Source organism: Chiloscyllium plagiosum, unplaced genomic scaffold (assembly GCF_037043375.1).
Source record: "Chiloscyllium plagiosum isolate Xiang-an unplaced genomic scaffold, Cpla_swu_hap1 HiC_scaffold_44, whole genome shotgun sequence".
Lineage (NCBI taxonomy): Eukaryota > Metazoa > Chordata > Chondrichthyes > Orectolobiformes > Hemiscylliidae > Chiloscyllium > Chiloscyllium plagiosum.
In genome coordinates, this window is record NW_028270182.1 from 44,790,261 (window position 1) to 44,817,664 (window position 27,404).

At 44.7% G+C, this 27,404-nt stretch overlaps 1 pseudogene; it reads right to left on the reverse strand.

Moving 5' to 3' along the window:
• Window positions 1-346: 346 nt before the first annotated feature.
• Window positions 347-27,404, reverse strand: part of LOC148137393 (putative G protein-coupled receptor 139) — a 46,618-nt pseudogene continuing 19,560 nt past the window's right edge.

Sequence of the window (27,404 nt, forward strand, 5' to 3'; positions counted from 1 at the left end):
CGCGGTGCCCTCCCCTTCCCTGAGGACCAGGACTTGGGGCTGAGTCGGTCTCTCTCCAGCTCAGCTTCTCCAACACAAAGACACACAACTACATCGGTCACTCTGCTGCTCGGCACGCTTTAATCAACATTTTTATTGGTTACAAATGGAAGTGATGGATGCAGTCAGTGGGATGGTGCCTTTTCTCACCGGCCCTTGAGTTGTGAGAAACATTGAAATGTTTCCCTGTGAGCCCCCTGTGGGATAAGGATGGACAAACCAGCGCTCCCCTCGTCTGTTACCATCGCGACAGGCTGCTCCATCGCTGAAACACTGAACTGAAATGAGAAAATCCCGGATGGATTGATTAATGAGGGAATTTGATGGATGGATGGATTTGGGTGAAGGGATATTTCAGCACATTCTTCAGCTGCTGCCTGAACTTAGTCTGGGTCACGGCATAAATCGCAGTGTTTGTGCAGCAACTGAGGAGCTGCAGCATGAAGCCCAATTCCCGCACAAAGCGATGGAGATACACAGACTGATACCCAGTCAAATACATCCGTCTCCATATAGAAAACAGTGTTAACGTTGGCCACAACAGGATGAAATTGGCCGAGATCACAAACAGTAAAATGATGGATTTTTTTCGGTTTCTCATTTCAGTGTCAGACTGAGCGTCCCCATTGGTGTGAGCGCGGAGTCTCCTGCGGGCTCTGCTGGTCACTAAAATGTGTCTGACGGTGAAAACATTGAGCAGCAGAATCAGGAGAAATGGGACACACGGGGTTAGAATGTGGTGGAGGAACTCGATTGTTACCCAGACACTGGAGAATAGAACAGCGGCTGTTACATCACAAAACCAGGGGCCGTTCCACAGCCAATACCGAGCCGTGAACATAAAATACCAGAAAATGTTCTTTAAGCAGCTCAGCACAGTCACTGCTCCCAGAACCACAGCCGCCGTTTTCTCACTGCAATATTTACTTTTCAACTTCTGGCAACAAATGGCCACAAACCGATCAAAGGTGAAAGTGATGGTGAACCAGACAGAGCTGTCAGTGGCTGCATAAAGCAGGATGACGTGGATATTACACACTGGGACGGAGTCCCTCGGGAAATAAAACTGTTCCTGATAAACAATGGGAATGTGTCTCAGGATCAGTTCGAGGATAATGACCAGGAGATCCGCCGCTGCCATGGCCCCCAGGTAACGTCAGACACATGGAGACAATCCACAATCTTTATAAAGCAGGACGTAGATGGTCACTAGGTTAACTGTGAGGAAGGAAAACAAACCCATTATCCATCAGCCTGGAGGCAAAGGGACCCCTTTGATCGGGGACCCAGTGAGATTTTCAAATGTGTCCCTGTATTCAGGGATTTATTAAAATAACTGGAGCGGGAATAACAAATGGGAAGGTCGGAATTACTGACAAAAATGTGACATAAACCACCAGAAACCCTCCCTCCCCAAACACACAGAGACACATCCATAAGGACAGATGGTTTCTAGAACATTCCCATACACTCGAGAGCAGACACAGGTCACTCCTTCCCAGTTCCTTATACGGAGGGTGGAAACGTTGCTGTCCTGAAGGATTCTCTCCCAGTTTCCTGACGACAAACGGAGTTTGGGAATTTCTGTATTTGGTCTAAGTTGTGGTCGATCCTGTGTCGTGAAGAAATGTAAACGCAGGGAAAACGTATTCACCTCTTTAACTGCCTGAGGGGCCTTCGGAACAGTGTCTCCTTCTCCCTGGAACAGGATCTCTTCCCTCGGGATCTTATCGTTTGTTCAATTCACTGACGTGCGGCCGTTCACAAACAATGTCGGGGACAGAACTTTCCGGGGAATGTCAGTTATAGAATGTTGGGGACAGAACGTTCTGGGGAATGTCAGTTATAGAATGTCAGGGACAGAACGTTCCGGGGAATGTCAGTTATAGAATGTCAGGGACAGAACGTTCCGGGGAATGTCAGTTATAGAATGTCGGGAACAAAACGTTCCGGGGAATGTCAGCTGTAGAATGTTGGAGACAGAACGTTCCGGGGAATGTCAGTTATAGAATGTCGGGGACAGAACGTTCTGAGGAACCCCTTGATCTGTCCATCGCCTTTCCCCCCTACCCACCCCACCAACATGATGTACTGTGCCTGGACACACTGTAACATTAATGGGGTGAGAGACGGAGGATCCAATCACAGGAATGGGAAGTAAAGGCATTGCCAGATCAGCTAAAATGGTTAGATATACCAAATTCTCAACCCACCTCTCAGAAGCAGCCCAGACACCGTAAACCCAGAGGAGATAGCTGTTCACTGTGAAGACTCATCCATTGCACTGGTCAATACAAACCAGCAATCTTTCCAGAGTGAAACACTGCGCAGGTCAGACCAGGGCATTGATCTATAAACCCAGATCATATATCTGTCCAGCACGGTGAGCTGTGCAGACCACAGCAGTTCATTATCTATAAACCTCAACCAGATATTCTGACCAGCACAGCGAACTGTGCAGTGATCACCCGTGAATTAATCTGTAAACCAGGAGCAGTTACCCTCCCAGCATGTTGAACCGTGTACCCCACCCCAGTGCATTGCTCTGTAACACTGTGTTGGATCGCTGCCCAGTGTGGGGAATCGTGCAGCCCATGCTGGCAGTGTCAGGATGTACAGCTCCCACCCATTTACAGCTCCATATCTCCATTGTACCATGACAAGGGGGTGTTGTGGGTGTGACCATCACTACCAGTTAGAGATGGCGGGGGAATCAATTTAAATATCACCACATGGGAGGGGTTTTGGGGTATAGACAGAGAGGGGGAGACTGAGAGATAGTGTCATGGAAGCATGTGTTCCCAGGTTTCAGAACGCTGAAATGAAGACACTTCGACAGCATTCTGTAACATGAGCCAGTCTTCCCAGGAAAGATGGGAAAAAGGGATATTGGTCTGAGGTCAGATGAGCATTTCTTCTACTTTTTTGTTACTGGAATTAGTTTCAACAGAATCTATGATTCATTGGGCAGATTCTAACAATAGTTTATCTTTGTTTGATTTTCCTTGAGTGTGACAGAGGGATTATCTGCACGAGGCTGAGCTAGTTTACTGGTGCTATCATATCAAACTCACCTCATGAACTACCCAGCCCACCTTCTCATTCAAGACCAGCTCGATTCTCCCACCCATCATGGCTGGAGGTACTCACCATCGCCCGGGTGCCCCTCGATATTCCGACCATGGCAGATAAGGGGAAAATGCACCACTGATTGTCGACAGGGGCACGGAGTTTCTGGTAGATGGGGTAGTACTGAGGAGGACCATTCTCTTCCCAGATGGGGCCACACCACCAGACCCACCGATCATGGTCTGAGCTTCCCTCTCAGCTCAGTGCGGTCTGAAGAAATGTCCAGCAATACAGGACAAGCATCAGTAACCTTCCCCGCTCTGTCAGGATAAGGGTCACCGTATTTTCTCTGCTCCCTCACACTCACTTCATCTGTGAAAGCACCGACCCCCGAACAAGGCTTATGCTCCACCACTCTCACTACTGCATGCAGCACCTTCCCCTCCACCCCATATCTATCTCTCTCTCTCTCTCTCTCTTCCCTCCACTTTACCCACCACTCCCCACACCGATAACACTGCATGGATCCAACACTGTGGACTGAATCCCTCTGGACCCCTCACCATGTCCCCCACCTACACCAGCACTAATAGCAGGGCCACCCACTCTCACCTCATTCCCACCCTCCCCTTCTCCCATTCCAGGAGAAACAGCCTGGAATAGGACAGAAAGGGACAAGCCGGGTTGTGGAGTGCCCGATAACCGTTCCCTCACCCCCCCCTCACCCCGCCATACGAGCCGGACAGGACCGGGACACCTCGTGTGACGATTCGGAAACATCCACGTCCCACCGACCGAGTAAGGAGCAATGTTCAGTGAAGGGCAATTCTCACTTTAAACCCACTGGCAGCTCCGTCCCCCCCCCCCCCCGGCACAACTTAGAAGCCATGGCTCTGATGCCATCTCCCTTTTGTGTCGAGCTGGTACAAATGGAATCCCCACGGTCTCGGTGGGCAGGAGGGTGGGCTCACAACACATCGTCACCACCACCTCCCCGGAAGGGAGCACCGAGACTCCCTCCTACACCTCCCCCTGTAAACAGCTCAGATACTGAAATTAATCTGTGATAGTAACTGCTCTCCCCACTTGGCCTGATATCTTCAATAATCTGTGCTCATATACACCCTGGAAAATCTGTTCCTGCAGTTCCCTTTCTCACGGTACAGCCTACTTTATATTGTCTTTCAATGTCCTTCCAATCAAAGTTCATCACCTCACAGTGCTCTGCATTGCTCCCCATCTGCCCGAAAACTATACCAACATGTGATTGTCCTGTTCAAGTTCCACACTGTCCTCAATAGACTTCACAATTCGTTCAAGATTGGTGCCATATACAAACGTTGAGATTGTCGCAGCATCACAGTCCCCATGAAAGAACTGAAATCCTGCTACACTCACCAGTATGAGCGAGAGAAATACTGCTATACTGACAGAGCATATTGCAGCACTGATGAAAGAACTCGAGGACTTTTGGCCCCCCCGAGAGAACGAGAACTTTTTGGACAAGTCCTTCAGTGAGGTTATTTCACCGACCATACCAGAAGAGAGCAGAAGAGAGCAGACGATGAGGAAAGCACTCCCAGTCCGCGAGGCGGCCAGGTCTGTCAATAAAAAGTTGGCGTGGAGACAGAGCGGGAGAGTCGGACATTGCACAGAGCCGTGGTAATAGGGGACTCCACAGTGAGAGGAACTGACCGGGGTTTTGTGGCAGCAGGTGGGACTTAAGGATGGTGCGTTGCCTTACTGGTGCCAGGGTTAAAAATATCACAGACAGAGTGCAGGAAATCCTCAAGGACGAAGGAGAAGAGTCAGAGGTGGTGGTACATGTCGGCACAAATGATGTCGGGAAGAAGAGGAGGAAGATACTACAGCGGGACATGGGAGAACTAGGAAGAAGGCTGAAAAGCAGGACGTCCAAGGTGGTTATCTCCGGTTTTCTTCCAGTTCCTCGGGCTGGTGAGACCCAAAACAGGAGATAATGGCCTTGAACATGTTTCTGGGGAACTGGTGCAGGAAGCAAGGATTTAAATTCTTGGATCACTGGGGTATGTTTTGTGGTAAGCATAGATTAGAGAGACGGTTTGTACCTTAATAGGTTAGGGACCAGTATTCTGGCAGGCAGGTTTGCTACTGTAACACAGCTACGTTTTAACTAAGTGTGTTGGGGGGGGGGGGGGGGCGGAGGGAGGGGACAAACTGGATGTTTAAGAAATAAAATGAAGGGAAAGTTAGAACAAGGGAAGTCAAGAAAGTCAACTGTAGGAATGAGGCAGAAAACTCAAAAAGGGACCATGCTGTAAGTTTGAGTGAAATAGGAGTTTATGGGAAGGGTGAGGGCAGTAACAAATTAAAAATACTATACATGAATGCACGAAGCATTAAACATTAGATGAATGAGTTTGAGACTGTTTTGGAAATTGGCAGATACGATATTGTGGGGATAAATGAGACGAGGCTTCAAGTGGACAGGGCCTGGGAAATTAATATTCAAGGCTACACGTGCTATCCTAAGGACAGACTGATGGACAGAAGAGGTGGGGTGGCCATGTTGGTAAGGGATGATATTCAGTCCCTTGCGCGGGGAAACCTAGAATCAGGGGATGTAGAGTCAGTATGGATAGAGCTGAGAAATTCTAAGGGTAAAAAGACCCTCTTGGGAATTATCTACAGGCCCTCAAACAGTAGCCTGGATGTCGGATATAAGTTGAATCAGGAGCTGAAATTGGCCTGTCGCAAAGATGTTACTACAGTTGTTATGGGGATTTCAACATGCAGGTAGACTGGGAGAATCAGGATGATATTGGACCTCAAGAAAGAGACTTTGCGGAGTGCCTCAGGGATGGATTCTTAGAACAGCTGCTGCTGGAGCCTACCAGGGAAAAGGCAATTCTGGATCTGGTATTGTGCAACGAGCCAGAATTGTTCAGGGACCTCGAAGTGAAGGAGCCATTAGGAAGTCGTGACCATAATACAATAAGCTTCGATCTGCAATTTGAGAGTGAGAGGGTACAATCGGAAGTGACAATAAATCTGTTGAATAAAGGGAACTATGGAGCTATGAGGGAGGAGCTGGCCAAAGTTCAATGGTGTAATACCTTAGCAGGGATGACAGTGGAGGAACAATGGGTGTAAGGCAGAAGATACAGGATCAGTTCATTACAAAAAGGAAGACAGACCCTAAGAGGAGGCAGGGGTGGCCGTGGCTGATGAGGGAAGTTAAGAAAAATATAAAGGTAAAAGAGAGAAAGTATAACATAGAAAAGATAAGTATGAAAACGGAGGACTGGGAAGCTTTTGAAGAACAACAGAGGATTACTAAGAAGGAAATACGAAGAAGAAATGAGGGACGAAGATAAACTGGCCAAAAATATAAAGGAGGATAGTAAAAGCTTTTTTAAGTATGTGAAAGGGAAACAAATGGTTAAGACTCAAATTGGGCCCTTGAAGACAGAAGCCGGGGAATATATTACGGGGAACAAAGAAATGGCACAAGAATTGAATTGTTACTTCAGGTCTGTGTTCACTGGGGAAGACCCAATCAATCTCCCTGAGGTAACAGCGGCCGAAGGACCTGCACTTAAGGGAATTTATATTTACCAGGAATTGGTGTTGCAGAGACTGTTAGATCTGAAGGTTGATAAGTCCCCGGGGCCTGATGGTCTACATCCCAGTGTACTGAAGGAGGTGGCTCGAGAAATGGTGGATGCGTTGGTGATTATTTTCCAGATTTTGATAGATTCGGGATCAGTTCCTGCGGATTGGAGGGTGGCTAAAATTGTACCACTTTTTACGAAAGGTGAGAGAGAGAAAGCAGGAAATTATAGAACATTTAGTCTGACCTCAGTGGTGGGAAAGATGCTGGAGTCTATTGTAAAGGATGAAATTACGACACATCTGGATAGTAGTAACAGGATAGGTCAGAGTCAGCATGGATCCATGAAGGGGAAATCATGCTTGACTAATCTTCTAGAATTTGTTGTGGATGTAACTCTGAAGATGGACGAGGGAGATCCAGTAGATGTAGTGTACCTGGATTTTCAGAAAGCTTTTGATAAAGTCCCACATAGGAGTTTAGTGAGCAAAATTAGGGCGCATGGTATTGGGGGCAATGTAGTAACTCGGATTGGAAGTTGGTTGGCTGATCGGAAACAAAGAGTAACGATAAACGGCTCCATTTCGGAATAGCAGGCCAGTGGGGTGGGGTACCGCAGCGTACAGTGCTGGGACCGCAGCTTTTTACAATATATGTTAATGATATAGAAGATGGTATTAGTAATAACAATAGCAAATTTGCTGATGATACTAAGCTGGGTGGCAGGGTGAAATGTGAGGAGGATGTTAGGAGATTACAGGGTGACCTGGACAGGTTAGGTGAGTGGTCAGATGCATGGCAGATGCAGTTTCATGTGGAAAAATGTATGGTTATCCACTTTGGTGGCAAGAACAGGAATGCAGATTACTATCTAAATTGAATCAACTTAGGTAAAGGGGCAATACAAAGAGATCTGGGTGTTCTTGTACACCAGTCAATGAAGGCAAGCATGCAGGTACAGCAGGTAGTGAAGAAGGCTAATAGTATGCTGGCCTTCATAACAAGAGGGATTGAGTATGGAAGCAAAGAGGTTCTTCTGCAGCTGTTCAGGGCCCTGGTAAGACCACACCTGGAATATTGTGTGCAGTTCTGGTCTCCAAATTTGAGGAAAGACATTCTGGCTATTGAGGGAGTGCAGCGTAGGTTCACGAGGTCAATTCCTGGAATGGCTGGATTACCTTACACTGACAGACTGGAGAGACTGGGCTTGTATATCCTTGAGTTTAGAAGACTGAGAGGGGATCTGTTTGAGACATAGAAGATTATTAACGGATTGGACACTCTGGAGGCAGGAAACATGTTTCCGCTGATGGGTGAGTGCCAAACCAGAGGACACAGCTTAAAAATACGGGGGAGACCATTTAGAACAGAGATGAGGAGAAACTTCTTCACCCAGAGAGTGGTGGCTGTGTGGAATGCTCTGCCCCAGAGGGCAGTGGAGGCCCAGTCTCTGGATCCATTTAAGAAAGCTTTGGATAGAGCTCTCAAGGATAGGGAAATCAAGGGTTATGGAAATAAGGCATGAACAGGATACTGATTAAGGATGATCAGCCATGATCATATTCAATGGTGGTGCAGGCCCGAAGGGCAGAATGGCCTACTCCTGCACCTATTGTCTATTGTCTATTGCTATATTCCCAGGGACAGAGTTGAATAATGACATGCTGTCAATGGAACAACAAAAGTCCTGAAACATATGACACAGAGTGAATGAAATCTTGACAAACCACGTAGCAAGAGAAATCTGGATAGGCTCCACCTATTGTCATTGAAATCAAGTTATTAATGTGAAGTTGAAAGTGTGTACTGTACCTTTAAGAGAGAGTGAATGTTGTTCTGAACTGAGAGCTGCCAAGCACCTGTGGTATGAAAGGATGCCAGACCCAGAGTGTCAACGACAACTGAAAATATGTCACACCTGGCTGGGAAATAGATTCCCGAGTGGTTGCTCTTTGGACAACAATTCAAATTTTAACAATCAATTTAAATTATGCCCCAGGATACGAAAACCAAATCAAGTTTGAATTTATTGTTTTTCGAAAATCAAACCAATGAGATGATACAATGTTGTGGATATTAAAAATGCAGGCATTTTGAAAATTGCAGACAGAGCAAATACCATCAACACAGATCCAAGAGATTAGGAAACACTCTCTATCAAAGGTACCTTCTCATATGAAACATATCCGCATTAAACAGAAAGACGATGACCCAGGGAGATCTACAGCTGGAAGAAGACATCGCAAACAACAGCTGCTGTGTGGTTTTGAAATTAAGTTAATGCAATTTCAATAAGCAGCTTATTGAAACTCTATATTGCTATAGAGCTGTAGGCAGTTAATAAGCAGTTTAGAGAAAGGGGTCTCAGAGTTGTGAATAGTTGATGTAAAATGGTCACTTTCAGAGTTAAAAAATAAATCGATGTTTTTATTTAAACAGTGGAATTTCGGATTTCTCTGCCACTCATTTTTTTTTATATTTTATTCGGTGAATTGAGCATTTCTTTATATTTAGTTTAAGTCACGAGATGTGCTTCACGCTGTGTCCGAACAATTGCTGAGTGTGACTCTGTGTGGGGCAGGTCTGGCAGTCTCCGTGGTATTTAAAGTGATGCAATGCCACCCTCTGCTGGCCTCTCCACACCACTGCACAGACATTGGCAGAGGGTGAAAACCAACAGGGATTCATTCAGAGAGGGGGAGGGAGAGGGCAGCTGCTCAAAGCACCATCCAAACTGATGTCTTACCCATGTACTGATATAAATGTCCTTTAAACGTTGCAACTGTCCCTGCTTTCACGACTTCCTCTGGAACTTCATTCCACACACAAGCCATCTTCTGTCTAAAATAAATGCCTTTCATGACTTTTTAAAATCTTTTTCTGCACACATTAAACTACCCCCAAGTCTTGAATCCCCCCCCCCCCCCCCCCCCACCCACTCTAGGGAAAAGACATCAGCCTTTCAGCTTATCTGTACCCCTCATTATTTTATAAACCTCTGTAAAGTTAACCCTCAATCTCATCCTCTCCAGTGAAAAAGTCCCATCCTACCCAGCCTCTCCTTTTTGCTCAATCCCTCCATTCTCAACAACATCCAGGCTAATCTCTTCTCAATCCCCTCCAGCTTAATAATGTCAAGGTCAATAATATCAAAGTGAATAGTCAAGTCCTTTCCTGAGGGTGGGGGGGACCAAATCTAGAGGACATAGGCTGAAGGTGAGAGAAGAACATTTAGAAGTGACCTGAGGGGCAGCTCTTTCATCCAGAGGGTGGTGTGCCAATGGAATGAGCGGGCAGGGTGACCAGACTGGACACAGTATTGCATGACATCCCAATTCCGATACTCAAAGGTCTGACCAATGAAGACAAGTGTGTTCAACACCTTCTTAACCACACTATCTATATGAGATGCAAATTTTAAAGAATTAAAACTGACGGCCTAGTTTTCTGTACTACAGCACTGCCAAAGGCTCTAATTGTATGGGTCTTGCTCTTGCTTGATTTACCAAAACCGATACCTCGCATTAATCCAAACTAAACTCCATCTGTCACTCCTCACCCCAACGTGTGATATTATTACCTCCTCACCCTCCACGTTTAATTTTAAAATCCCGAACCCCTCTTCAGAAGGCTTGCATACTCCAGCCTTGATTTTCACAAAGACCCTGAGCTTGGGTTGGGTTGGGGGGAGGAGGGACAGATTGCGGACACAGTCAGTGGGGAGGAGAGGCTGGTCAGTAATCAGTGACATGGTATCATTTCATGGTTTTATGAAGTGGGCAGACACACGTGAGAGTTGGATGATTCTGATCGGTGTTTTGGGGCCAGAAATTATGGTCTTTCTCCGTCTCTACTGGTGATCAGTATTAAATATCTATTCGAGACTCTTCATTGTGCAGAGTGTGCCTGTAGTATTTCTTTCCCTAATATAGCAGACTACAGATAATAACGATTAAAAACGTTCATAGTTAATTTCGATGGCACAGCACGTGCACTCAATATCCTACAGTTGAGACAAATATTCTGCATTTGTTTAACAATACAAAGTGTTTTGTGTAGTTCAGTAATGGTAATCTGATTATAATAAATCCACACCGAGCTGAAAGCTGACACTTAAAATATGACCCAAAATCTGGGTATGGTAGTGAAATGGGTAGTGTCGCTGCCTCTGAGCCAGAGCTCTGGCTTTAATTTAATTCCTGAACTCGTGTGGTAGTGTTCATAGCAATGGACTAGAAGGTCTGGATTCAAGTCCCGCCTGTTGCAGAGGTATGTCACAGCATGTCATAACAGGCTAATGAGCAAACACACCTCCGCACGCAAAGGTCTCAGTGTAAATCCCACAGAACTGTCTCATAATACATCTGAACAAACTGATTAAAATGGATTTAGAATTGTGACCTGATGGAGAAGGAAGAGGTGTCAGTATTGAATTTCAGAATTTAGGCTCAGGATGACTGAAAACACAGCTATTCGTGTTGATTGGAGTCACATTTCGCAGCAGTAAAGGTTTACAAAATCAGAACGGCCATGGATAGTGTGAGTAGTCAGGGTTTTCTCCCAGGTTAGAGGCGTCCATAACTAGAAGGCATTGCTTGAAAGTGAAAGGGGAAAGATTTTGGTGAGGTCTCAGGGGCACATTTTCACACAGAGGTTAGTGTGCATTTGGAATGAGCTGCCAGAGGAAGTGGTGGAGGCTGGTACAACTACAGCATGTAAAAGGCACCTGGATGCTGTCAGACCTGCCGAGCCTTTCCAGCAATTTCTGAATTTGTTTTAAAAAATGCATTTATTTGAACACCGGTATTCTGAATACATTAAACATTTTATTTTTTAATGACGCAGTGCCATATAAACATATCTTCAAATCGACCAAGACCATTTTCTGCGAAGTCGTATGCTCTGTGTATGACAGCAGCAATGATGCACCTACATGGAACAGGGAATGTGATGGAGATATAGTTTGGACAATGTACAAGGAGACCTCACAAGGTCCAATTTGGGAGAGGATAACATTATTGTGTGATTCAGCTCAGAGAGGGAGAAAATGTAATCTGCCTGAGAAGAAATGGCCTATTGCACTCTCTCTCCTTCATTGTTCCTCATCACAGCAATGTGTGCGAGCTAAAAAAAAGTTCTACAGTCATCGTTACCATTCTTGTTTTTATACAATTCCTGCAGTGTGGAAACAGGCCTTTCAGCCCAACACATACATACCAACCTTCCAATGAGTAACCTTCCCAGTCCAGTTCCCCTACATTTAACCTGACTATTGTAACGAACCTAAAAATCCCTGAAAACTGTGGACAATTTAGAATGACCAATCCACCTAACCTGCACAGCATTGGACTGTGGGAGGGAACTGGAGCACCCATTAGAAGCTCACACAGACAGGAGAGAATGTGCAAACTCCACGGAGATAGTCGCCCAAGGCAGGAATCAAACCCAAGTTCCTGGTGCTGTGAAGCAGCGGTGCTAACCACTGCGCCTCCGTGCTACTCTTTGGGCTATCCCTGACCACAATTCATTGGAATCTCCTCACTGCCTAATGCAAAGGGAATTCAGCCAAATCCAACTGTCCCAGGATGAAATCCCGTTGCTAGCAGCTTGTGCGAGTAGAATATCTTGAGAAGCAGAATAACATTTTGGACAATCTCTCAATTTTTACTTTTGTCATGAGTTACACTAATATCTTGGCAAAGTTCTTTCGACTTGAAATTGCCGAGATTTTTTTTATCGTGTGTGTGTGTGCGCGAGTACAAAGAACAAAGAAAATTTACAGCCCAGGAACAGGCCCTTCGGACCTCCAAGCCTGAGCCGATCAAATCTACTGTCAAAAACTGTCGGTCAATTCCTCAGCACCTGTATGCTCTCCATCTACTCATGCATTTATTCAAATGCATCTTTAATGAATCTGTCGTGCCTACCTCTTCCACCTCTGCTGGCAAAGCGTTCCAAATGCCCACCAACCTCTGTGTGAAGTACTTGCCGAGTTAATCTCCCATAAACCTTTGCACTCTCTCCAAAGCGTCCATATCTTTTTGCTAATGTGGCGACCAGAACTGTACACGGTAATCTAAATACGGCCGAAACAATGTCTTGTACAATGTTAACATGGCTTGCCACTTCTTATACTCAGTACCCCGTCCAATGAAGGAAACCATACCATATGCCTTCTTGACCACTTTGTCCACCTGAGAAGCAACCGTCAGGGTAAAATTGACCTGCCCTCCCAGATCTCTCTGCACATCAACTTTTCCCAAGGCTCTTCTGTTCATTGTATCATTGGCTCTAGAATTAGACTTGCCTAAATGCATCACCTCACATTTGTCTGGATTGAAAGCCATCTGCCACTTTTCCGCCCAACTCTCCAGTCTATCTATATCGTCCTGTATTCTCTGACAGTCCCTTGTGCTTTCTGCTACTCCACCAATCTTCGTGTCATTTGCAAACTTGCTGATCATATCAACAGTGCTCTCTTCCAGATCATTTATATATATTACAAACAACAATGGCCCCAATACTGACCCCTGTGGAACACCACTGGTCACCTTTCTCCATTTTGAGAAACTCCCTTCAACTACGACTCTCTGTCTCCTGTTTCTCAAACAGTTTTTATCCACCTCACTAGAACACCCTGCACACCATATAACTTCAATTTCTCCAATTGGCCAACCATGGGGAACCTTATTAAACGTCTTACTAAATTCCATGCATATGACATTAACAGCACTTCCTTCATCTATTAACTTGGTCACTTCCTCGAACAACTCTATTAATTTGGTAAGGCACGAACTCGCCTTCACAAAACCATGTTGCTTTTCACTGATAATCTCATTATTTTCTAAATATAAATAGATCCTATCTCTCAGTATCTTCTAGAGCAACTTTCCCACCACTGACATCAGGCTCACTGGTCTGTAGTTCCCCGGAATATCCCTACTACACTTCTTGTACAGGGGGACAACATAAGCTACCCTCCAGTCCTCCGGCACCTCACCTGTTTTTAAGAATGTAACAGAGATATCTGTCACAACCCCAGATATTTCCTCTCTCGCCTCCCTCAGCAACCTGGGATAGATCCCATCCGGTCCTGGGGATTTGTCCACCTTAATAACCTTTGGCCTACCCAACACATCAGAGTTGTCAACGTGGATTTCTGCATGGGAAATCATTTCTCATTAATTTGATTGAATTTTATGAAGAGGTGACAAAGAAGACTTTTGAAGGCAGTTTGGAAGACATTGTCTACATGGACCTCAGCAAAGTGTTGACAACATTCCGATTGGTAGACAGATTAGGCAGTTTCGGTCACATGGGATACAGGGGAAGCTAGTCACAATTGGCTCGAAGGAAGAGGGATATTTTTTCAGACTGGAGGCTTGTGAGCAGCAGTGTGCGGCGAGAGCCAGTACTGAGTTCACTGCACTTCATCATTTATGTCAAGGATTTGGATATGAATATTGGAGTCATAGTCAGTAAGTTTACAGATGCCATCAGAAAGGTGCTGTAGTAGATTATCTCAGAGTACAATGAGACCACAATTAGATGGGGCAAAGAGGCAAGGAGTGACAGATGAAGTGTAATTTAGATAAATACGAGGTTTTGCATTTTGGGAAGGCAAATCAGGGCAGAAACTATACACTTAATGGTAAAGTCCTGGGGCGTGTTGTGGAACAAAGGGACCTCGGGCTGCAGGTGCATTGTTCCTTGAAAGTGGAGTCGCAGGTCAACAGTGTGCGGCAGAACACATTTGGCACATTTGCCTTAATCAGTCAGAGCATTGTATACGATACTGGTGAGGCCAGTTTAAGAATACTGCATACAACTCGGTTGGCTGCAGGAAAGATTTACACGGATGGTGCAGGACTGAAGGATTTGAGTTTTCGGGAGAGGCTGTTATGTTAAGGTGTTTCCCCCGCAGTGCCAGAGGCTAAGGGGTAACATTATAGAGTTTTATAAAATCATCAGGGGCATGAATATTCTGAACAGCCATGTTCTGTTTCCCAGCATAGGGGAGTCCAGAACAAAAGAGGATAGGTTGGAGGGGAGAGGGCGAATGATTTAGAAAGGACCTTAGGGTAAATGTTTCACACAGAGAGTGGTGTGTGTACGGAAAGTGCTGTCAGAGGAAGTGGTGATGGCGGTACAATCGCACATTTAAAAAATATCTGAAAGAGGAGGGATATTGGCCAAATGATGGCAAATGGGACTGGATCAGATTTGATATCTGATCGGAGTGAACAGATTGGACTAACGGGTCTGTTTCCGTTCTGCCTGATTCTCAGAGTCAAAAAGGGTTGACGAATAATTCTGAAAGGACCATTCAAGTTGGAATTCTCTTCACTGGAAGTTTTTCGAGCCTCTATGTTCACATTGATTGAAAGCTGAGTTAGTTAAATATTTGACAGAGACGTGAGTCATGTATAATGGGACGCAGACAGGGAAGTGGGGCTGAGTCCACAACCTGATCAGCCACAATCTTATTTACTGGTGGAGAAGGCTCAAAGTATCTAATGACCCACTCCTGCTCCTCAGTCCCGTGTTTCTGTGTTCCATTCAGCCCCTCACACCTGCTAGACAGGAACAGTTGGAGGCCACTTACTCCTATAACCTGGTGCACAGAAACAGAGGAGACCATTCAGCCTCTCAAGACTGTTACACACGCTTTGAAGTGATTTGGAAAATGTAATTGGAAAACCTAGGCTGGGAATGAAAGAGGCCCCTCATCTTTCTTCACAGAGCTTCCCCTCTCTGCAACTTGTGCTCCATTTGTTGGTCATGTTGTAGACCCAAATTCACTGTGAATACAGCTCCTATAGCTCACCCAGCGATGGCTCACAAAATCCTCTGGTCTCCCTGACTGCAATATGCAATAACAGAACATTCATGAAAATAACACCCACTAACTTTCCAATAACAGAATGTGAGAACATCAGAAACAGGGACAAGTCGTTCACTCCCCAAGCCTGCCTTGCCTTTCACTAGGATCTTGACTGATCTGCTCTTGGTCTCAAATCCTCTTTCATACCCAATTCATCATAGCCCTCAACTCTCAGACAGGTCAATTTCCATCTACCTCCTCTTCAAATACGTTCAGTCATCTAGCTCCTACAACACTCTTGAGAACAGAAATCCTGACATTCAATCCCACCTGTTTGAAGAAAACATTTGCTGCTCCTATATCACGATCTATTGATATGAACAAAAGAGGTTGGCTCAAGGGTTCAGGTAAAAATGACTGGCCCTGATATCAAGACAATGGTTGACTTCTGTTGGCATCAAGGAGCTGAACTTAATGGGTATCAGAGTAAACTCTCCGGTGTCTGGAGTCAAACATGGCACAAAGGAAGATGTTCATCATCTCCGTCCTGGGTCACCTCTGTGCGAGATCCTCAGGGTAATCTCCTCTTCACAAACAGTTTCAGCTGCTTCATCAATGTCTCACCGCTCCCAACCATAAGATCAGAATGTTAGTATGGTCACTGAAGATTCCACAATGTTCAGAGCGATTTGTCCCCCCTCAGCTCCTGAACTGGTCTGTGTCCATGTGCAGCAAGACCCAGACACCACTCAGGTTTGTTCTGAAAAAGTGTCAGTAAAATTCATGTAACCGCACTGCCTGACACTGCACATTGCCACAGTAAAACAAGAGTTCATTCAGCACCTAACGCTGGTTTCACAGGAATATGAGGAAGCCAATCAGCCAATTGACATTATTGGAGATGAACAGGGACAGCCCATTCGGTGCCTCCAGCCTATTACTCAGGAAGGGAAGGAATATAGTGTGATGGACCACACCAGAGCGCCTGGAAAATATTTGAAGGCGGTAACCTAAACTCTAATGTTTTCATATTTTAAAGGGAATGTAAAGTGTCTGTTCCAGATGCAATGTGACTGGTCAAACTATTCGGTGTGAAGCAAAACACCATTTATTTTAACACGGAAGATAAAATGAAACCAAAGAAAGGGGAATTGAGAATAACTTAATTCTATTGGACAAGTTAACAGAATACTAGATCTAGGAACTATTACTAATGAACAGTTCCAATATGGGAAAATCGCATAAACACAGCCCCTGGCAAAAAGGAATATTCAGACACAGATTTTCACAAATATTTCTCCAATCCAGGAATTAAAACCCGCATCAAGAGAAAATTCAAAGAGAGTAGCCGCCAGGAGATAGTCACTGAAGCTTCCAACTCTGTGGAGGCCTCAATAGTTTCTGATGTTACTGAGAAACCAAAACCCAGAGATCCTAATCTGTGAGAGCTGGCCACACCCTTTCAGGCTGCATTAAAATAAACACAAGGCCTCCCCAGCTGTTTACTCAAGTGGTCTTAACCAGCCAGCTTATCAACGGTCGTTCATACTCTCTCCTAAAACATTCCAGAACAAAAAAACCTCTTAAAGCTACAGCATCATCACACCTGTCATCACATCGAGCTCTCAAACAGGAAGCAGGGGTAACTCAATCAGGCATTTGGCCCTGTCCAATTGGACGAGGAAGAAGCCATTCAGTCCGTTGAGTCACTGACACAGCAATAGGATGAGGCCATTCAGGCCCTTGAGTCAATTATATAGTAACAGGAGGAGGCCATTCCCCCTCAATGCCCTTACACAGGGACAGAATGAGATAATTGATGCTGATTCCTGATGAACGGCTTATGCCCAAAACATCAATTCTCCTGCTTCTCGGATACTGCCTGACCTGCTGTGAATTTCCAGCAATCCAGTCTCTACTCTGATCTCCAACATCGGCAGTCCTCACTGGCTCCTAATTGATGCTCTAACATGATGAACAAGTGGAGCAGAGGCTGCACAGACAGACTGCTCCACGTTGTTCCTCCTGGCCCCGTTGCTCATGACACACACGTGAGACTTTAACGTGGTTTTCTAGTGTTGAGGATGGAAGTCATATGTCTTGTGTGAAGTCTCAAGAAGGCATCTTTCATCTCCGAGAAGCCAGCCTGATGGTCTCTATGTAGGGTGGAAGCTGGTAGAATGGCTACCTGTTTCAGATGAAAGGCAATTTGGCTGCTGTTGGGGATTGTGAGCAACATGCATTCAGCACGTTCACACGCTGACTGCACAATAACGTGGGGAGAGTTAATTTAGGCATATAAACTAATAGGAAAGTCACTTCGACTGATAAATGGACTCTAAGTTCAAATAATGCTGATCTTGCTCATGTTGATCTTGTCTAGTGCATGTCCTGTTCAGTGTAACCTGTATGCCTTACTCTGTCCAAGTCTATTTCCACCCTATGATCTGCCTGGCAATGCTTACTATGATCTGCCTCCACTGCTCATAAATAAAGTGTTTCCCTGTACTGAGGTACACGTGACAATAAATCAAACCAATCAACCCAGGGTAAAGTATGGAATTTTCGAGGAGAAAGTGAGGACTGCAGATGCTGGAGATCAGAGCTGAAAATGTGTTGCTAGAAAAGCACAGCAGGTCAGGCAGCATCCAAGGAACAGGAGAATCGACGTTTCGGGCATGAGCCCTTCTTCAGGGCTGTGTCCAGCAGGCTAAGATAAAAGGTAGGGAGGAGGGACTTGGGGGAGGGGCGTTGGTAATGCGATAGGTGGAGGGAGGTCAAGGTGAGGGTGATAGGCCGTAGTGGGGTGGGGGCGCAGAGGTCAGGAAGGCGGTGCTGAGTTCGAGGGATATGACTGAGACAAGGTGGGGGGAGGGGAAATGAGGAAACTGGAGAAATCTAAGTTCATCGCTTGTGGTTGGAGGGTTCCCAGGCGGAAGATGAGGCGCTCTTCCTCCACCCGTCGTGTTGCCATGGTCTGGCGATGGAGGAGACCAAGGACCGGCATGTCCTTGGTGGAGTGGGAGGGGGAGTTGAAGGGTTTGTCTGCGGGGTGGTTGGGTTGGTTGGTCCGGGTGTCCCAGAGGTGTTCTCTGAAACGTTCTGCAAGTAGGCGGCCTGTCTCCCCAATGTAGAGGAGGCCACATCAGGTGCAGCGGATGCAATAGATGATGTATGTGGAGGTGCAGGTGAATTTGTGGCGGATATGGAAGTGTCCCTTGGGGCCTTGGAGGAAAGTAAGCGGGGAGGTGTGGGCGCAATTTTACATTTACATTCCCTACAAAGGAGATCAACTCTGTATAGAGTGCCTCAAACGCTCTCTCAGCAAGGCTCTACAACAGCAGGAAGATGGTTTTACTTATGTACTCGAATCATCATACAATGAAGGACAGCACACCATTGTCTGCACCCATTACTTACACAGGGTTTGTTTCGGAGCAGTCAGCATAGACTTGTGAGTGGGCGATCATGCTTCCCAAATTTGTTAGTATTCTTTGATGAAGTGACCTGCAAGGTTGATGAGGACAGAGCGGTCGTTGTAGTCTCTATGCATTTCAGTCAGACCTTTGATAAGTTTCCACATGGCAGGCTGCTCAGGACGGTTACATCACGTGGAATGCTGGGGGGGACTGACCAATTGGATACACAGTTGGCTTGATGGTAGGAAGCAGAGGGTTGAGTGGAAGGATGCTTGTCAGACTGGAGGCTGGGTCCACTGCTGTTTGTTATCGATGATTTGGTTGAGAATGTACAAGATATGATTAGTAAGTTTGCAGATGACACTAAAGTAAGTGGGAGCATGGTCAGTGAGGAAGTTTATCAGAAATTGCAGCAGGACCTTAATCAGGTGGTGAAGTGGGCCGAGAAATGGCAAATGGAATTTAATATAGAAGTGTGGGGTCTTGCATTTTGGAAACTCAAATCAAGGTAGGTGTTTCATGGTGAATGGGAGGGTCTTAAGGTGTGCAGTGGGCAGAGAGACCTTGGGGTTCAGGTGCACACGGTTCTCTGAGAGTGGAGTCACAGGTGGACAGGGCAGTGAAGAAGGCTTTTGGCATATTGGCCTTCATCAGGCAGGATATTAAGTATAAACGTTGGGAATTTATGTTGTAGTTACACAGGACTTTGGGAAGGCCGCACTTGGAATATTGTCTTCTGTTTTGTCACCTTGCTATAGGGAGGATGTTATTAAATTAGAAAGAGTGCAGAAGAAATTTAGAAAGACGTTGCCAGAACCCAATGGTCTGAGTTATAGGGAGAGTTTGGACAAGCTAGGACATTTTCTTTAGCTTGTAGGAGACTGAGGGAGTCCCTACAGAGCTGTATATGATCACGAGGGGTAACGATAGTGTTAATGCTCTCTTTCTCTTTCCAAGATGGAGAGAATCGAGGATTAGATGGGATCAGTTTAAGGTTAAAGGGGAAGGAATAAAAGAGAACCTAAGGGGCCACTTCTTTACACAGAGCCTGGTACGTGGATGAGCTGCCAGCAGATGTGGTTGAGGGGGGTACATTAACAACATTTCAAAAGCATTTGGATAAATATGGGATAAGAAAGGACTGGAAGGATATGGGCCAACTGCCGGGAAATGGGGTGAGCGTGGATGGACATTTACAAAATGGAGTCGAACCTCTCTGTTAATTGAAACCAAACACCCAGAAAAGTTCGCCACAGCTCGTAATCTGTTAAAATATGAGTGACACAGATCTCCTACATTCCACTATTTAAACAAAAAATAACGAGTTAGTTTCTTAACTTTAATAGTGAACACTAAACAACCACTATTCACAAATACAAGCCCCTATTTTCTTAGCTACTTACTATCTGACTCCAACTCTGGAAAAAATGCTAGTCCAACAACCCACATATTAAACATTACAATCTCAAGACCACACAGAATCCATCTTCCCCGCTGTGTTCACTCTTCCAGCTGGTGATTTTCCTCGGTCTTGTTTTTATTTTATTGCGAGTAGCTTTTACATGGACAGGTATCTTTGATAGAAAGTGTTTGAGATGGCCAGTTAGCACTCCTGCTCTACAGCAGTTACTCTGCTGTTGGATGGCAGTGGCTCTCCCTCTACTGTTCAAAATGCTGGGTTTATATACTCCCCATGATATAATCATTCTCATAATTTGATTGCTTTCCAGGTGTCCAAACAATAATATTCAAATTCCGTTTGGCTTCTGGTATCCTGAGCATTATTTAAACTCTTTGGTTGTATTTGAATTGTTGTGAAAACAGCAACCAAAGCTCAGGTATCCATTCCCAGCTACTGGTGACACGTGGAACAGGCTGACCTTTAGCTGGCATCTGTGGCTGTACTTTCTATTCAGCAAAACCCATTCTGTCTTAAAGTGACCGGACATGCTTTCGGCTTCCCCGCTTCAGAAAAAGAACATGAACCAGCAGAATGAAAAGATGGCTTCATTTCTTTTCCTCTAATTCTTAATCCCATTATTATGAATTACAAAAGTATTAATCTCAGCTAACCATACATATTAATTCTGCACACATATATAACACTGCAATAAGTCAAAACGTATCTAAACTTTTTCCGTTAAATCTGCGATAACACATCTGCTATCACATTTTAGGACCCACAGCATGTACATTTTGTAAGTTTAAAGTCGGTAAGATAAGACTCCAATTAAATACTCTCATATTCTGGCCTTTAAATATTTAAAAAAATGCAAGAAGTTTGTTGTTATCCACAATCATCTTCGACATTTGTTTTGTCATATAAACATTAAAATGTTGTCAGGCCAGTGCGAAACTTAATCATTGTTTTTCAATAATGGAAATTTTGTGTTTCTTTCTGTTGGATATAACCTCCAGCTCAACACTGTCCCCTTGACTTGTCCGGAACCTCCAGGTCAACACTGTCCCCTTGACTTGTCCGGAAACCTCCAGCTCAACACTATCCCCTTGACTTGTCCGAACCTCCAGGTCATCACTGTCCCCTTGACTTGTCCGGAAACCTCCAGCTCAACACTGTCCCCTTGACTTGTCTGGAAACCTCCAGCTCAACGCTGTCCCCTTGACTTGTCCGGAACCTTCAGCTCAACACTGTCCCCTTGAATTGTCCGGACGTGTCCGACCTGCCCAGCTCCTTTTCCACCTATCCACTCCACCCTCTCCTCCCTGACCTATCACCTTCATCTCCTCCCCCACTGACCTATTGTACTCTATGCTCTTCTATCCCCATCCCCACCCTCCTCTAGCTTATCTCTCCACGCTTCAGGCTCTCTGCCTTTATTCCTGATGAAGGGCTTTTGCCCGAAACGTCGATTTTGCCTGTCCTCGGATGCTGCCTGAATTGCTGTGCTCTTCCAGCACCACTGACCCAGAACCAATTATCGACAGTAGCCAATTGGCCATTCAATTCCATCATCATCTTTCTGTATAAGTACATCTCCGAGCCCTCTCTCCCTAGTATCAAATACACTTTTCCAAGATTTTCAAAATATTTGGTGCAGCTAAAACTGGTGTGGTGATTCGTCCTGCTTTAAAATTCTCAAAAGCCTCCTGGCATTGTTCTGTCCACCACAATTCTGTGTTCTTCTTTAATAAATCCATCAGTGGTGCCAATACGCTGCTGAAGTTTGCAATAAACTTCCGATAGAATCCACTCAGTTCCAAAAATCGAAACACCCCTTTCTTCGAGGATGGTCGTGGAAATTCCTCAAAGCCCTTCGTCTTTATTTTCCATGGGGTCAACCTTCCATGTCCAATGTAATGTCCCAAGAACGTCACCTCTGCCTTCGCGAATTCTGTTTTCTTTAAGTTTAGTAGCAAGTTTGCTTCTTGTAATCGTTCAACATGCGAAGCCAACTGTAACATGTGAGCTTTCAATCACTTGCTAAAGGTCACGACATCATACAAATAAACTGCACAATTTGTTCATCTGGTCACAACTCTGTTCCTCAGTCTTCAATGTGTCTGGACCATTATTCATTCACATGACATTCTCTAACATTTTTTGTCATATCCGGTAGCTTTGCCAGACAGTTTAACTGTTAGATTCAACATTTTTTTTAATTTGAAAGGGACCACTAAACCTGGCTTTGAAGGGATTTCCTACCACTGGTGGCAATACTAATATCTCATCCCCACGGAAATCGTCAAAGTTTCAGAGTTTTTATCTGCCACCTGCATCCCTCTATACTGTGCCCCCTTCAGGTGCTGTTTAGCGAACTCACCTTCTCCATCTAAACTCTCCCTCACCTCAGATACATAATCCAAGTGTTAGATCTCCGACTTCGGTCCTGTCAATTTATATTTATTAATTATTTCAAAGGACCTCTCACTTCATGTACCAAAATTAACTCAAAGGAAGTAAAGTGAGTAGATTTATTTGGGTCGTTTCTAATGGCAAACAATATAATGAGACGCCTTTATTCCAATCATTCGGGTAATTCTGGCAGTACGCTGTTAATCTTGTCTTCAGCTCCTGATGCCAACTTTGCAAGGCCCACTGGGATTCGGGATGGGACGCACTTGATTCAAATTGCTGTATGCAGAAGCTATCCAAGACGTCCTTAAACAGCTGATCGGTAAAATGAGACCCTTGGTCTGACTGAACCACACTGCGTAGCCCACAGCGTATGCATACGTCCTGCATCAGGAAAGTGGGGGGGGGGGGGGGGGGTAAGGGAATGGGAAAGCGGCTGAGAAATAAATAGGAGGGTGGGGGTGGAGCGGGTGGAAGAGAGCTTGGAAGGCGATCAGTAGATGCAGGTGATATCTGATGGTGAAAGGTCGGAAAGGTGGGTGAAGTGGATAGGTGGTATGTCAGCTGGAAGCCTCAAACTATACAGCATCAATGTTGACTTCATCAATTTCCAAATCTCCCCTTCCCCAGCCTCAACCCAGATCTAACCGTTCAACTTAGCTCTGCCCTCTTGAACTGTGCTAACTGTCCATCTTCCTTCCCACGTATCCACTCCACCCTCCCCTCCGCCCTATCACTATCACTCCCACCTACATCTTCCTAACATCCTCCCAGTGACGCTCCCGCCAGCCAGCTCGTACCCTCCTATTTATCTTTCAGCCCCCTTGTCCCCCCGCCACATTCCTGACGATGGGTTTATGCCTGATGTGTCGATTTTCCTGCTCTACGAATGCTGCCTGATCTGTTGTGCCTTTCCGGCCCCTTACTTCTCAACTATTAGAGACTGAGCAGATCCCGTATCTTGGAAAATTATAACTAATTGTCCTCCCCCCACACCCCGGTTTTCCTTATTGAGGTTTATCTACGGAGGCGAATTCTTTATAGAGATCAGGCACTGACTCCATCCACAGCCCCTGCCTAGTCTGTGCACTCTCCTGCAGCTCCTCGACTCTACTTGGGATCTCGTTTTCCAGGAGAAAGTGAGGTCTGCAGATGCTGGAGATCAGAGCTGGAAATGTGTTGGTGGAAGGGCTTATGCCCGAAACGTCGATTCTCCTGTTCCCTGGATGCTGCCTGACCTGCTGCGCTTTTCCAGCAACACATTTCCATCTCCTTTTCCAGGTTCACTAATGCCACTGGCTTAAACTCCTTTATAACATCTTTTCCCAAAGTGTTTTCTTTGAATGACCAGCATTGTGTCCCAGCGAACTGCAGGGGAAACACCTTTTCATAGTGCCCTTCTTAAACCATCGGCACTGTTATTTTTATGTGTTCCACTACGTTATTGTAAGAACACTTGAGGCCTCTCACTTCCTTTCAATTCCTTGGACTTGTTTTTTCACCTGTGGTAAACTATTCGCAGTATGCTTTTCTCTATGTTTTGTAGCAGAGGATCTCCCCTTCTCCCAATTTTTATCCCTCACAGGATGAAAATCCTCCCAGAAGCTAAATTTCATTTCAAACACCAATGCATACTCACCTGACAATTCTGCCGTCCTTCTCACTTCTTGAACTTTCTGTTCATTCACATAAATTCTTACCATCTATGGAAGTGAGTCTTTAAACTCCTCCAGCAGAATAATCTCCATTCAGGCCTCACAGGTCTTATCCATTTTTAAGGCCTGGACCCATCTATCAAAATGACTGTGTTTAATTCTTTCAAACTCAATATAAGTCTGACCTGGTTCCATCTCTGTATTTCTGAACCGCTGTCTATATTCTTCAAGTACCAATTCATAAGCACTCAGCATAGCCTGTTTGACATCTGTATAATCTCTTGCTCCCTCATGTGACAGCACTACACATACCTCTCCAACTGTACCCACCAGCTTTGTCTGAACTAGCATTACCCACAGGTTCACTGGACATGCCATCTGCCGAGCAAATTTCGCAAATAAAATATAAACGGTTTTGGCATTTTTCGCACCGAAATATGGCAATGTATTAACATAGTTGTATACATCCCTACATTCTCCCTACATCTTCATCCTGCTAATTTAACTTTCTTATCTAATTCCAAACTTCTGAATTTCAAATTCTCCCTCTCTTCCTTTTTCCTCACTTTCTCTTTCTCTATCTTCTCTCTCTTTCAGTCTCTCTCTTTATCATCTAACTGCAGTTGTCATATTTGCAATTTAAGTTTTTTCGAACTCGACTGCAGTTTCCTGCTTCTCTGATACATCAAAGTGCTTGACCAACTCCATTATGATGACAGCTTTCTTTTTGTTTCTGGTGAAACCCAATTCGAATCTACATGTTAATTCTAAAAGTATGCCCTTTCTTTATCTTTCTAAACTTTCTTGGCAAATTTGGGTACCATCTTCAAATCTCAGAACTGCTTTAGTAATATTAAAAGCTATTCCTTTTAAATTAACCAACCACAAGGAAACAAAATTAAATGAATTTTGTCACCTGTTTTATTTGAAGATCTATGTCACTAACTGCCAAGTGATGGAATCTGCTGGGACCTTTAGTACCCCAAATCTGTCTAAATCCCATACGACAAGCCCTCAAACCGTTATGATGTCGATGTCGAACCCCTCTGTTAATTAAAATCGCAGACCCAGAAAAGCTCACCTCACCTCGTTATCTGTTAAAACATGAGTGACAAAGTCGTCCCAAATTCCACGGTTAAGAGAAAAATAACAATTTATAAGTATGTATGTTAACTCGCTGAGCTTGAAGGTTTGTTTTCCGATGTTTCTTCACCATGACTAGGTCACCTCATGAGTGAGAGTCCCTGGTGATGCACTGGTGGTATGTCGTGTCTTTCTATTTCTAGGTCTTGGTTTCTTAAGTTGCGTGATGTCATTTCCAGTTTTTTATTCAAGGGAAGGTAGATAGGATCTAAATTGATGTGTGTATTGATGTACTTCTGGCTAGAATGTCATGCTTCTAAGAACTTTCGTGCGTGGCTTTGTCCTAGGAAGTGTTTGTTGTCACAGTCAACGTGGTGTCCTTCTTTTTCTGTATGTATGGAAACTAGCGAGAGTGGGTCATGTCTTTTAGTGGCCAGTTGGTGTTCATATGTCCTGCTAGCATGACAACAGGACAGTCTGAAATGGAGGAAAAATGATTTTTTATACATTGTTTAATCAGTGTGTGTTCAGATAAGGAAGATTGCTCATATGTGTACAACACATAATGAATGAACAACGGAGACACAGTTAACGAAAAATGATACACACGATGTGTAACATTTATAAAGCATTAAAACATTATTTGATCATCATCTGAAGTGATACCTTCCCTTTCTCTCAACGTTCCCCCTTTTCTGGGATTCCCAAATCTAGTCTCTCATTCTTATCAGGATGTGTGTTATAAATTCTTGTTTCTGGTTTCCCAACTTAACTCAGTTAATCCCCTTTCTACCAGGAATTAAATATGTTGGCCTGCTGGGTTCTTTCCAAAGCTAGTGTCTGTCATATTGTTGGAGAAAAAAGTTATGGCATCAGACCCAGCATTTGAATATATTGCTCTGTTGTATGTGCACTGTACAAAGGACCACAGCACACAGGAATTGCCAAAATATTGAGATAGTATATCTACTTCTTTCAATAATATAGTTTACTCATTTTCCACATCTCCATATCTATATCCTCTCTCTCACTCGTTCTCCATTTGTATCTAGTTAAGAAATCCACCAGTCATTCATCGTGGCCCATCTCTCAAAACTCCTTCTTTCAGTTTATACGCAATGCTTCCTTCACGATGTAATGTGGTTATAATTAAGCAATGTAACTACGAAGACATGCGGGAGGAGCTGGCCAGAGTTAATTGGAAGGGAAGATGAGAGGAAAAAACTATGGAGCCGCAATAGTAGAAGTTTATGGGGATAATTCGGAAGATAATACCAGAAATGTAACCCCAAGAAGATGAAACATACTCATGGGAGGACAAGGCAGCCATGAGTTACAAGGCATCAAACCAAAAGGGAAAACATACAATGTGGTGAAGATGATTGGGAATCCAGAGAATTCATTGGCTCTGAAACTACATAATGCTGGCATCACTGACACTACAGAGCTCTTAATCATGATAAGGGAGAGAAACAGAGGAAACACATTCAGTTTAAACACAGAAGATGGCATTTCTCAAGGAAAAAGATTTAGGTGAATTAAATATTTGAATTAAGATCAGTTAAATGCTTTTGCGGAATGGGTCAGATTGGAAGCAAGACCCGGGGAGACAGACCCTCAGCAAATGAGAGTTTGAAAATGGAAGCATTTCCACATCAGAAACCAGGTTAGGTCACTGAGTGCAGGGCTGATGGGTGAATGGGTCTCAGGGAGAATTGGGGAACAGGCAGCAGAATTGCATTGCAGATATTGCAGCTCGAAACTGCGTATTGATGTAGTGCTGTAGACCACAGCAGCAGGAGAAGCAGAACAGCATTCAACCACAACCTGTAACTTTTTGCCAGGGTGACACCTCAGTCTGTCATTACAATCCACACCATCTATGGCTCAGTGACGAGTGTGGGTGAAC